The sequence below is a fragment of the Thamnophis sirtalis genome, unplaced genomic scaffold (genome assembly GCF_051295495.1).
Source record: "Thamnophis sirtalis isolate CommonGarterSnake01/CBP01778 unplaced genomic scaffold, rThaSir2_p1.2 scaffold_1, whole genome shotgun sequence".
Lineage (NCBI taxonomy): Eukaryota > Metazoa > Chordata > Lepidosauria > Squamata > Natricidae > Thamnophis > Thamnophis sirtalis.
Window position 1 is genome coordinate 5,451,592 of NW_028261381.1, and position 12,389 is coordinate 5,463,980.

Genomic DNA, 12,389 nt, shown 5'->3' on the forward strand with positions numbered 1-12,389 from the left:
CAATTTCACTGCGGGACAACTCGCTGTGGGACAAGAATTACACTAGTATCAAAGAAATAGTGGCACAGAATTATTAAAGAAGGGATGTAAAAGGAGGGACAGAAATAAATGCGAATTGCAAAGATTAAAATATTTGTTTTTATCGTAGATAATTAATTATGATTGTTAAATTGTCCTGCAGCAAGTTGTTCCAGGGTGAGTTGGCCATGGCATATTAGCTGTTCTGAGTTGGCTATGGTGAGTTGCCCGCAGCAAGTTGGCTGTGGCAAGTTGTCCCATTGTGGTGTGATACAGAAAGGCACGTGGAAAGTGCTGATCTAAAGGTTCGGACATGACTGAATGGCTGAAAGCAAATTAATATCAATGGTGGGAATAAGATGAATATCGAATATTTCAAAGACCCAAGGATGAATGCAAATAGTGAATTATTTGTTGAGTATCTGCTTAGAAAAATGTTATGATGGATGTAAATATATTATTTAAATAGGAGATTGTGTATACTCATGCACAGTAAACAATAGCAATAGTAGTTAGACTTATATACCGCTTCATAGGGCTTTCAGCCCTCTCTAAGCGGTTTACAGAGTCAGCATATTGCCCCCAACAACAATCCGGGTCCTCATTTTACCCACCTCGGAAGGATGGAAGGCTGAGTCAACCTTGAGCCGGTGAGATTAGAACCGCTGAACTGCAGATAACAGTCAGCTGAAGTGGCCTGCAGTACTGCACCCTAACCACTGCGCCACCTTGGCTCAAACAGGTTTAAGGTTTATTAAAATTTGTATGCCGCCCACTCCCATCGGGACTCTGGGCGGCTCACAGCAAGACAAACAAACATGAGCCTAAATCAATAAAATCACATTTGATTTGATTGTCTTTGACAAAAAAATTGAAAGAATTAATGAAAATTAGAAGGCTGATGAGTGGCAGCAAATGTAGAACAAATCCTGTTTTGGTAGTGCCAAGGGAGTAGTACATCTTTGGAAATAAGTTAGTGGAAGAGAAAAAAAAGTGAAAGATATAAGAATGAAAAGACAATGGAAAGGATGTTTGAGTATGAAAAAGAATGGTTTCTCAACAAAACAAATGAAAATGAATATAAATTTTTAAAAAAACACTGGATGTTGCCTGAAATAAATTATATGAGCGATTAGATTAATGAAAAATGACGTTTGGCAGAATGAATATGTGATAGAAGCCGTGGATGAGAAAAACACATATAAATGGATATGGGGGGGAAAAAGACTATATGATATATGTACACAGAAAAATACAATTTTGCAAATAAGTCAAAAAGAGAAAGGAATGGTTAAACGGCAAGAAAGTGCAGGACAAATTTTGATGAAAATGTTAGAGGTTAGCAAAAAAAAATATGTGTGAACAGAATAAGAAAGAAAAGTGATGAATTGATTTCAGATGAATGGGAATGCTAGGGATATTCTGAAGACTGGAATTGAAATGAGTGCTATAAGTTAGCATTCAAGGAAAGAATCGTGAACAAGAAGTCATAAATGATGTGGAAAAAAAATGGAAAATGGCAAGGAGGCTCTTTTAGAAGGTATAATTGAAGAAATCTTAAAATACAGGGGTGGCTTGTATGGGGAGTAAGATTGTATGTATAAAAACTGCATCTGTGCTTAACAACAGGAAGAATGCTATTATTTTCCTCCTATTCAAGGAGGTGGGTAGCCAAAGTGAATCCCAAAACTACAGTGAGATTTCTTCGCTAGGTTGCCTGGGAAAGTGTTTGGCAGAACTGGCTGAAAAGATACAGGGCAGATTTAAGATTTATGCCATTTGGGTCTCTCTCTCTCTCTCTCTCTCTCTCTCTCTCTCTCTCTCTCTCTCTCTCTCTCTCTCTCTCTCTCTCTCTCTCTCTCTCTCTCTCTCTCTCTCTCTCTCTCTCTCTCTCTCTCTCTCTCTCTCCCTCCCTCCCTCCCTCCCTCCCTCCCTCCCTCCCTCCCTCCCTCCCTCCCTCCCTCCCTCCCTCCCTCTCCCCCTCTCCCCCTCTCCCCCTCTCCCTCTCTCCCTCTCCCTCCCTCCCTCCCTCCTTCCCCCCCTCTCTCTCTGTAGATCAGATTCTTTTCTCTTTAGTGGGTCATTGAAAAATGTATGATAAGAGCAGTAAAGTGTGCTCTATGTCTGTTGATTTAGAAAAAAAAAGTATATGATAAAGGGAATAGGCTTGAATTATGGAACCTTTTGCACGACTGTGGAGTTGCAGTTGTGACATGCCATAAGAACAACATACAATGGAAGGCTGAGAATAAATTGAATATTTAATGAATGGTTCCACGGGGAATAGGGATCAAGATGAGGATTTATGGTGGATGTACGGTTGTTTAATGCAGTGTTTTTCAACCTTTTTTGTGCAAAGGCACACTTTTTTCATGAAAAAAATCACGAGGCACACCACCATTAGAAAATGTTAAAAAAATTTAACTCTGTGCCTATATTGACTATAGGCAGGTGTTTTTCCCACGGCACACCTTACACTATGTCACGGCACACTAGTGTGCCGCGGCACAGTGGTTGAAAAACACTGGTTTAATGTACTTATACTGAAGGTGAAGGTATAAGAAATGCTTGTGATGGCATCAGAGCTAGGTGATGGCATAGAGCCAAGGTGGCGCAGTGGGTAGAGTGCAGTACTGCAGGCCACTTCAGCTGACTGCTAGTTCAGCAGTTCAGCGGTTCAAATCTCACCGGCTCAGGGTTGACTCAGCCTTCCATCCTTCCGAGGTGGGTAAAATGAGGACCCGGATTGTTGTTGGGGGCAATATGCTGACTCTGTAAACCGCTTAGAGAGGGCTGAAAGCCCTATGAAGCGGTATATAAGTCTAACTGCTATTGCTATTGGGTTGGGGATATGAATATAGGCATAATTTTGTATACTGAACCTGATTTCCAGGGAAAGTTGGATAAACCGTATGATGCAATGTGGATTGTGAATCTGAAAAATAATATACCAAAGACCAAGGTCCAGTAATGTGTTTCACATGGAAAACTGAGTGGACACTTAAATGCATGGTGAATGGGGCATTTATGGGGCACTTAAGGCACCACCACTTGTCTGTAGTAAGAGATTTGGCCAATAATGAATAGTGCTGAAGGACTGAGGATCAAATGCAACAAGGACTGACCAATAGGAAAGGGGAAAAAAGTGGAGGATTGAATCACAAAAGAAATATGCGAAGGAGGAGTGAATGGAAGGAAGGAGGAGGAAGAAGACGACGATTAAGAAAGTCATGGTTGGAACAAGTTGATGAATTCCTGAAAAAAAGGAGTGAGAAAATGAAAGACTAACAGGCAACATGTACAGCAGAGTACAGGAATGTTGAAAGCAAGGATGGCCTGCAAGAAAGGAAGTAGGGGATATGCAGAGGTGGGTTCCTACCAGTTCGCACCTATTCGGTAGAACCGGTTCGTCAAATCTACCGAACCGGTTAGAAGAGGTTCCACCAGTGGACCTGGAAAGCAGGCCACACCTACAGAAGAGGGTCCAATTTTTTTTGAAACCCACCACTGGTCCTTGGATATGATTATTCTACACTATCATGCTCCTATTTATAAAACTCAGTGCCTCTGTGAAAGCTAAGGATGACTACTGCGTTTGTGGTGCAATCAGAACATTGCGTGTGTTGAAGTTGTTTTAACGCAAACCAAAGATGCCTTTTAAAAAACAAGTTTACATCACATTCTTATGCATGCCAGTGCTGTGTGTGAGGAAATTTAAGGTGGTTCTGACAAGTGTCATCGGCATCTTCATATCTGGTCACATGGGCAGCAAGCCACTCTCATCCGGTCACATGGGCAGCAAGCCACTCCCACAAAGGAGGCCACACCCACAGAGTAGGTTCGAACAATTTTTGAAACCCACCACTGGGGATATGTATAGTCAACAGTGTCCATGTAAACGTACGTCACTTGCATTTCCTCTCCTCTTATAACTGTAATGTCTTTGCTTTATTATTTCTTCCTTCTTCTTGATGCTCTAAAAAACATCACTTACCTTGAAAGGGAATGAAGGGTAGATATATAAGTAACTTGCATTGCTGTTTTATACATGTCAGCCTCAGGTGATGGTCCAAAAATACTAGTTCCAATTTTATTTTGAAATATTAGCAGATTAGTCGTTACTTTTAAAGCCCTACATGATATCGGACCTGGCTACTTGAGAGACCGCCTCCTGCCAATTACCTCCCTGAGGCGTATAAGATCGCACAGACTAGGCCTCCTCCGGATTCCATCTGCCGGTCAATGTCGGCTGGTGACTCCCCAGGGGAGGGTCTTCTCTGTTGCTGCTCCGGCCCTATGGAACAATCTCCCCGTGGAGATCCGGACCCTCACTACCCTTCTGGCCTTCCACAAAACAACCAAGACCTGGCTGTTCCGGCAGGCCTGGGGCTGTTGAAATTGTCCAGCCCCACCCTCAGTTGTGAATGTAGTGATCTTTTAATGTTGGCTTGTTTTTGTATGTCCTTCCTTCCCCCTTTTTTACTGTAAGCCGCCCTGAGTCTCTTTGAGAGTGGCGGCATACAAATTAAATCAATCAATCAATCAATCAATCAATCAATCAGAATATTGTAAGTCTGAAAGTACATCCTCCCCCCCTTGTCCTTATAATCAAAGAAATATGAATGAATCCCTTCGGAGATATTTGCCATGCCTGATTCCACCTGAGGACTTAGCTGTTGCTTCATTGTCCAGTGTGTGGCTCTTCCTCCTGTTTCTTAAGGTCATCTCCACATACTGTTAGACCATGCTTCAAAACAAAAACAAAATTAATGAACATTGCAATACACCACAGTTCTGTGTTTGATAACATATATTTCTGATTTGGGCATTTCCAAATAAGGATTCTGTAACTTCAAAGCCAATAGCAATAGCAATAGCAGTTAGACTTATATACCGCTTCATAGGGCTTTTAGCCCTCTCTAAGCGGTTTACAGAGTCAGCATATCGCCCCCACAATCTGGGTCCTCATTTCACCCACCTCGGAAGGATGGAAGGCTGAGTCATCCTTGAGCCGGTGAGATTTGAACCGCCGAACTGCAGCTAGCAGTCAGCTGAAGTGGCCTGCAGTACTGTACCCTAACCACTGCGCCACCTCGGCTCTCAACAACAGCACTTGAAGAGCTAAGCTGATTTATTTTCAACTCAGCTACTTTATAAGTGGAACTTGTTTTTTTTCCCTCCAGATATGACATGGTTATACTTTTTCCACTGATGAAAACTCTTGTCTCATTCTTCCTTCTAGCTCCTGAACTGGGAGATCCTATAAGGAATTGCTAGAATCTTGGCATCTAGGAGCTAACAAACAGTGAAATGGAAACATATTTTGTCAGATTCCTCCCTTTCTTTGTCAGTGCCAGAAAGTAGGTTTTAGATTCCCTCCCCACTTTCTCTTTCCTATGGGTGGGACGGATTCAGAGAGGGTTGCATCTGTAGGAAATGGGGTAAAATGCCTATGTTTAAAAAATTAATCATCCCTCACCTCTTTATTTATATCAATCTAAACTTATTTTATATAATAATGGTGAATTCATCTGAGTGTTGATTCTAGCATTAGCGAAGCGGCATCTCTAAGATACAAAAAGAATATTTTTTTAAAAAAAGACATCTCTTAACAATGTATTCCGTCCCAAAGTAGACAGGTTTCTAGCTAACTGCTGAAGAGGAGGAAAGTGAGGAACAGATTTTTATGGCTCGATCCAAATGAGAGAAATCTACTTAGCCATTAAGCAGTTGCAAGGGGTTGGCAGGATGCTTTTAATCAGGATGCTTTAGAGCCAAGGTGGCACAGTGGTTAAATGCAGCACTGCAGGCTACTGCTAGATCAGCAGGTCAGCGGTTCAAATCTCACCGGCTCAGGGTTGACTCAGCCTTCCATCCTTCCGAGGTGGGTAAAATGAGGACCCAGATTGTTGGGGGCAATATGCTGACTCTCTGTAAACCGCTTAGAGAGGCCTGAAAGGCCTATGAAGCGGTATATAAGTCTACTGCTATTAATGAAGCTGAGATTCTATTGGCTGCATGAATTCCACCCTATAAACCAGTGGTGGGATTCAAATAATTTAACAACCAGTCCTCTGTCCGAATGACCAGCTGGGTAGGTGTGGCTTGGTGATCTTGTGACTGGGTGGGTATGGCCAACTCAATGTCACTCAGGTCGATGGGCGCTTCCCCTGAGCTGTTACAATGGTAATAAGGGTTAACCGGAGAGGCAGTTTCTGTAAGAAGGTCAATAAAGATTAGGCTAGAAACAACACCAGAATGTTTCCTTCCTGCCTTCCTTACAGGATTAGCCCTGTAAAGTGGGGAAAAAAACAAAAGGAGATTTCTTCCAACAACCGGTTCTCCGAACTGCTTAGAAAGTTACCAACCGGTTCTCCCGAATAGGTGCGAACCGACTGAATCCCACCACTGCTATAAACTAAAACTTTTCCTCCCAAATGAAGAAAATATTAATCCCTAAAATCGTGGCAAAGACATCCTAGGCTGAGACCATCAAACGCGATGCTCCGATTGTATACGAGAGAGATTCTGCCTTTTTAGTAGAGATCATTTCAGGAGCTGCCACTGATGTGTGTGGGGAAAGTGGGTGGGTGATTGGCTGATTGGTTTTTCCTGAAGCAGTTGGAGAGTGTGACTGAATGGGACGAAGCGAAAGTAGATTGAATTGAATTGAATTTATTATATTTCTATGCCACCCTTTTCCCCGAGGGGACTCAAGGCGGCTCACAACCCAAGTCAGGGGGGGGGGGTAGGGGATACAAATAGGGAAAAAAAGACATGGGCAGACAATACCACAATTTAAAAGCAACTCAACAGACACATCATTCGAGCGGGGACAGGAACTCATCAGCCCCAGGCCTGTCGGAACAGCCAGGTTTTGAGGGCTTTGCGGAAAGCCTGTAGGGTGGTGAGGATCCGAATCTCCACAGGGAGCTCATTCCAGAGGGCCGGAGCAGCCACAGAGAAGGCCCTCCTCCAGGTGGTCGCCAGTCGGCATTGGCCAGTGGATGGAATTCGGAGGAGGCCTAATCTGTGGGATCTAATCGGTCTATTGGAGGTAATTGGCAGTAGGCGGTCTCTCAAGTACCCGGGTCCAATACCATGAAGGCCTTTATAAGTGACGACTAGCGCCTTGAAGCGTATCCGAAGACCAATAGGCAGCCAGTGCAGCTCGTGGAGGATAGGTGTAACGTGGGTGTACCGAGGTTGCACCCACAATCGCTCGCGCGGCTGCATTCTGGACAAGCTGAAGTCTCCGAATGCTCTTCAAGGGCTGCCCCATGTAGAGCACGTTGCAGTAGATGAGCAGAAGCTGGCATTTAGAGCAGTTTTTTGTGTGCTTTCTGTCAGGAAAGAGCAAAAGGGAAGAGGGATTCATTCAGATGGCTAACCTGCAGCAGCTGACGCTTTTATTGTTGTTTAATTAAATGTCCTCCCCCCAGCCAGTGAGCTGCAGCAGCAGGCCCCCCCTCTTTCTCTTCGTCCCTGCCCTCCCCAAGCTTCCTCTGTTGTCTCCTTTTGAAACCTCATTAAGACACAGGACCACAATTACACTTGGAATTCAGGGTCACCTCTCCTAGTTCTGCTCTGCTGTTGATCAGTTTTGTATGGGTGAAGACCAGCCTTGAGTAATGCAATATATATATCACATTCTCATCAGATTACCTGGACAAAGGGCAAATCGCTGAGATATTCAATATGGATCTTTTGCTCCGCATGCAGTAGGCAAAGGAGAAGGTTTTCGTTCATCCTGGGCGAAGGACAGATGCAGGTTTTTTTTTAGGGCATCGAGACACGGGGCCTGTTACTGTCGTTACGAGAACAGCTTTAGACTACAGTGATAATTAAGATTTAATGACAAAACCCGAAGACCATGACAGAGGTGAATGGGAACATGGTATAAGTGGCTACATTCTTTCCTCGGAGGAATCCCAGGTGGCTCTGCTGAAAAATTAATTAGCCACCTGAAGTGCTTTTTCCTGCAGAGGTGACCAAATGACCTGCCAGACAAGTCAACGTTGTACTGATGTGCAAGGTAATTTGATAGCAACAGGTAAAGGACGAACAGCCTCGGATTTACAATATCCACCCAAGCTGGCTGAGAATCCATTAAGAGCTGTGGTGGCCCAGTGGTTAGAATGCAGTGCTGCAGGCTACTTCTGCTGCAGTTCGGCAGTTCGAATCTCACCAGGCTCAAGGTTGACTCAGCCTTCCATCCTTCCAACGTGGGTAAAATGAGGATTGTTGGGGGCAATATGCTGACTCCGTAAACCACTTAGAGAGGGCTGTAAAGCACTGTGAAGCGGTATATAAGTCTAAGACTCATAGAGCCGAGGTGGCGCAGTGGTTAAATGCAGCACTGCAGGCTACTTCAGCTGACTGCAGTTCTGCAGTTCGGCTGTTCAAATCTCACCAGCTCAGGGTTGACTCAGCCTTCCATCCTTCCGAGGTGGGTAAAATGAGGACCCGGATTGTTGTTGGGGGCGATATGCTGACTCTGTAAACTGCTTAGAGAGGGCTGAAAGCCCTATGAAGCGGTATATAAGTCTAACTGCTATTGCTATTGCTATTGCTAAGTGCTGTTGCTATTTCCTGAGAGAACCAAACTGGAGAAAGTTATGTTACCCAACGTAAGAACAAGACTGACAGTATTCATTCTAGGCTGATCTCTTCTACTCCTCTGTTTCTATTCCGACGACTGCTCCCTCAATGAACCCCCACATCTCATGAGTGATGCGTTCTACTCTTTGGAATTTGCTTTATTTGTATGCTGCCCTTTTCCCTGAGGGGACTCAGGGCGGCTCACAATTCAAGGGAGGGGGAGAACAAACAATTTACAGAACAAAAAAGACCATACACTACTAAAAACACAACAATCATACCATTCAGAGTGGGGCTGGAAGTCTTTAGCCCCAAGCCTGTCGGTACAGCCAGGTTTTAAGGGCTGTGCGGAAGGCCTGGAGGGTGGTGAGGGTACGAATCTCCACGGGGAGTTCGTTCCAGAGGGTCGGAGCAGCCACAGAGAAGGCCCTCCTCCGGGTAGTCGCCAGTCGGCACTGGGCGGCTGATGGAATTCGGAGGAGGCCTAGTCTGTGGGATCTTATTGGTCTAGTGGAGGTAATTGGCAGCAGGCATGGTTTGTGAACATGCCCTGAACTGATCTTTCTCCTTGCGGTTCCCAAGGTCCTCAACAGGACATCAACATTGTCCCACTTCATTATTACAAGAACCTGGTGAGAAAGGCAGATGTAGGATGAAGGAAGGCGAGTGAATGTTATGGCTAGGTTGGCTGTTCCTGTCGAACTGTCAGAGGCATAAATGAAATGCTTCATTTCAGAAGCTTAAGTGAAAAGGGAATGGTCGACAGTGAATGAAAGTGACATTTGATTCATTCTTAGGGTATTTTGACAATTCATCACATGGTGGGGTTTCCATTACACTCGCTTCCTCCTTGATTGATAAATATTCATCTGAAAATTTACTCGGGTATTGAAAGGGATATTTGAGCTTGTCATACCAAAAAGCCTCATTGGTTCTGCTTCTCACAGTGAGTTTTCCTTTCCTTTCTTTTGTTGAAATGCAGGTTTATGCGAGCGCTTGTGGCTGTTTGATTCTTAGCATTTCACTTACCATATTTTGATTGTCTTTAAAGGAACAATACACTTTTAACTCTTTAGATTAAAAAAAGAAAAACAGAGATGGAATCCAGTTGTTATGGCAACTCAAGTTCTAAAAATATTATAAAGGAAAGACCACCTTTAAGATGGCAAGAAGTTGTTATGGTAACTTGCATTTTTAAAGTAACTGGGTTAAACCACAGTTTTTATTCACAGCTTTGCATAAACAAATTCTGATTAAAATATCAGGTTTAATTTAATCAGTTAATTAATGTCACTAAATGTCATTTATCTTATAACTCATTCATATTCAGTGCAAAATTACCCAACTTGCTGAGCCCAGAGGTGGTTGTCATCAGCTGGTATTTTGGAAAAGAAGGATAGATTTACTCACTCCTCTTGCCCCCATGCTGATTTTTCAATGTTTCTCTATCTTTCATGTGCCTTAGTGTCTCTCTTAAATATGGAAGAGCTCCACGAATAAGGATTCTACAATGTAATGCTAGTGATGTAGTTAGACACAAGGAGAGGCAACGTCCATTCGCAAAAAGTGAAACAGTTCTACCACACCCATCCTGCTTGTCGAGCGGGATACTCCCTACATGGCTCAGGACCCGGATATCTACGAGACCGTCTTCTGCCGCACACCTCCCTAAGACCGATAAGATCGCACAGGGTGAGCCTTCTCCAGGTGCCATCAGCTAGACAATGTCCGCTGGAGGCACCTCGGAGGAGGGCCTTCTCTGTTGCCGCTCCAGCCCTATGGAACGAACTACCCTCAGAGATCTGGACCCTACCCACTCTCATGGCCTTCCGAAAAGCGATTAAAACCTAGCTATTCCGGCAGGCCTGGGGCTGTTGACCTCTGGATTGAGGTCCAGCCCTGCTTAGACGGGGAACATGATGTGTTTCTTTTAATTTGTTCTGTTTGTCTTTTTACCTTTTTTGTGAAATTTTATTTCTGTAAGCCGCCCGGAGTCCTTCGGGATTGGGCGGCCTATAAATTTAATAAATAGAAATAAATAGAAATAAATACTCACAAAAGCGTAGAAGTGAATTAGCAAATGTGTCCTTCACACAGGCCTAGCTGAAAATCTAGGTTTTCCAAACACTTAACCTCTGAGCCAGGACTTGATTTACTCAATAAACAGCTTATAGGCACAACTCAGCGAGATCAGTTTTTTCTGCAGACAAGAACAAAGCCAACTGGAAGGTGTAGCGGTGGATACAAAAATATAGGTCTGTGCTTCAAGTTCTAGGCCTTTTCTTTTCATTTTTCTGAGTCAACTGAAATGTAGCAGCTCCTTTGCTGGTTCTGGAAGACACCAGTGTTGAAGTTCTAACAGTTCTCTCTAGCTTGTACATTCCTATGTAGCTTACATGTCCCTATCATGCCAGTTTCATGGCTTGTACCAGCTACATCCCTCATCCTGTTCTGGAGGGATTCCCAAACTTTCAGAACCGAAGTTTATGAGCATAGAATACGGCAGGAGCAGCGGTGGGTTTCCAAAATTGTTTGAACCTACTCGTGGGTGTGGCCTCCTTTGTGGGAGTGGCTTGCCGCCCATGTGACCGGATGGGAGTGGCTTGCTGCCCATGTGACCGGATATGAAGATGCCGACGACACTTGTCAGAACCACCTTAAATGACCTCACACACAGCACTGGCATGCATAAGAACATGATGTAAACTTGTTTTTTAAAAGGCATCTTTGGTTTGCGTTAAAACAACTTCAACACATGCAATGTTCTGATTGCACCACAAACGCAGTAGTCATCTTTACCTTTCACAGAGGCCCTGAGTTTTATAAATATGAGCATGATAGTGTAGAATAATCATATCCAAGGACCAGTGGTGGGTTTCAAAAAAATTTGGAACCTCTTCTGTAGGTGTGGCCTGCTTTCCGGGTCCACTGGTGGAACCTCTTCTAAGCGGTTCGGTAGATTTGACGAACCAGTTCTACCGAATATGTGCAAACTGGTAGGAACCCACCTCTGGGCAGGAGGAATCTTTCCCTTTGGCTCTCAAGAGTGTCATGTTTATGCCCATTTTACAAAATTATGGAGCTAGCTTTTGGGGATTTTTAATAATAATTTCAGTAGCAGCAACATTTTAAGCCTTGGAATTCTTATACCTTGTCTGTTTCCTATATGGGCAATAATCAATAAAAATAATTTCCTCATGAAAGAAGAATGCATTCGTTCATGATGTTTCATGCAATCTAGTTACCCTCTAGAGACAGATTTTATAACCTGATGTTTTCACACTTGTTAACAACAGACGAGAGCAAATCAGTCAAAGGAAATTCATAAATATCAAATATTAGTCTTTCCATTGATACTTTTTGAGGGGACTAGACTCTCATACTTAATAGGATCTAAGCCATTGTGGAGAATGTAGTAGCCTTTCCTTGTTGAGAACTTTAGGGGAAAAAATTATTTTGAAGCTGGCATTTTGTGCAGGGAAAGAAGTCTGCCATTGGTGTAGAAAGTTGTTTGTATATGTACGTTTTGCTATTGGAAATGGTAGGTTAGTGACTCTTGAAACCATTATCTTAATTTAAGAGTGTTGTGTGCTTTTTGTTTGTTTGTTTGTTTTTCCACTTGGCTGAACTGAATTAAGGAGTCCTATAGTGAATTATTTATGCTTTTAAAAAGTATTAAATATAAATATTTAGAACTTGATTTTAAATTGGGTTTTAGTATGAGTATCTGCATAATCATATGCAAACGTTTGGTATGTAACTGGAGAACA